Source organism: Bison bison, unplaced genomic scaffold (assembly GCF_000754665.1).
Source record: "Bison bison bison isolate TAMUID 2011002044 unplaced genomic scaffold, Bison_UMD1.0 scf7180017864309, whole genome shotgun sequence".
Taxonomy (NCBI): Eukaryota; Metazoa; Chordata; class Mammalia; order Artiodactyla; family Bovidae; genus Bison; species Bison bison.
The window spans coordinates 5,789,119-5,790,671 of record NW_011494881.1 but is presented as its reverse complement, the minus strand read 5'-3'; the positions used below and the strand labels follow the sequence as shown (position 1 = coordinate 5,790,671).

At 55.7% G+C, this 1,553-nt stretch overlaps 1 protein-coding gene across 1 annotated transcript in view; it reads right to left on the bottom strand.

Moving 5' to 3' along the window:
* Nucleotides 1–1,553, bottom strand: part of CDH23 (cadherin-related 23) — a 409,549-nt gene that overhangs the window by 188,638 nt on the left and 219,358 nt on the right. The window lies entirely within an intron of this gene.

Sequence of the window (1,553 nt, the reverse complement as noted above, 5' to 3'; positions counted from 1 at the left end):
AGGCAGATGAGGTGCTGGGACCAGAGTAGGACTTGTCAACTCCCCACCCCAAAGTGGTCTAGCTTCCCCTGTGTGATTCCGGCTTGGCTCCCTGGCCCTCCGGCCCATGTCCAGGCCTTCTGGAAATTTCCTCCAATTCTTTTTGCCTTTATCAGCCCATCAGATGCCCACCATATCTCTTTTGGGTGGTTTGATTCATTTTCCATCTCCCACTCCCTCTTCTGTTCCAGTGACACTAACTGGGGGAAGTATCTGCAAGACCCAGCAGGGAGATGGTAGAAAGAAAAGGAAGAGGGCCAGAAGGGAGTGGAGGGGGATGAAGCAAGTAAGCATTCAGGGTCAGCTTGGACCAGAGAGGGCATGAGGGCTGCAGCTGGCAACTGCTTTTCCTACATCCCCTCTCTGGATTGTGTCAATCAGGGGGAATACTGCCTTCCTTACATGTGCAGTAGGAACCACCCAGATGGCTGAGTGGCAAAGTGAACCCCTGTATTCCCCTCTCTGTGGCCAGCCATGGTGGCCGGGAGGACACAGGATCCCAAATAGTGTAGAGCTGCCGTGCCCTTCACTGGTTCTGCCAGAACCCAGCAGCCAGAGGCCATGGTTTCAGGCAAGGAGGCCTCACTCTAGGTCAGGTGTTTCTGATCACTCCAATCAGGGCCAGAGCCCAGGGAGCCCTCAGACGCCACCTGGCTTGTCCTCACACAGGGGGTGTGATATCTCCATGCTACCCACGCCCAGATCAGTGGGAGGAGCCACTACTGAAGGCGGGAGACAGGGCTTACTGACCCCAGAGACTGGCTTCCTCTGAAAGTGATCCAGGCTACTGCATGGGGGGAACTAACCCCCAGACTAGCACCCCCCACCTCAAACCTCAGCATGGGGCCTGTGGTTTGGAAGTAGTCAAGAGCCCCTCTCCACTTGTGAGGAGAAGCCCAATGGGTTCCTGAGCTAGGCTCTCAGCACCAGAAGGATGCCTCCTCCTCCTCAGCCTGCATGACCCTCCCCCGGCCCAGTGTCCAGCACAGCCCCTCTGTGCAACTGGGGGCTGGCAGGGAGGCACACCCCTTTCCTGGGCTGCCCAGGGATATGTCTGTCGAGGGGCTTCCTTCCAGAACTTGTTTCTGTTGAGAGGGGCATCCAGGCAACCTGGAAGCCTTTACACAGCCAGAGAGGGAAGGATGGTCCCAGCAAGGATAGAAAGGACCTCCTCAGGGAAGCCTGATGCCCCCAGAGCTGTCCATTAGGTGCTCAGATACACTTGTGCAATGAGTACATTTTAACATTTACCCCTAGGTCTCTTGAGTTTTTTCTACTTACAACTACAAATTGGTGAAATAAAGGCACTGCCAATTTTGGGGTCCAGGCAAGCAGTGGGCCCTCCAGGGCCCCCAGGACAGAAGGGATCCCGCAAATTGTGCGGGCAATGCTCTTCTGGCCATGTTGGGCTGTGGAGTTTCCTAGACTCCTTGGCGTAGAATCCACCCGTCAGATGGAGGGGACCAATTAAATGCCGGAAGGGGCACTAATAGCCAAAGCCAGCAGACTGTGAC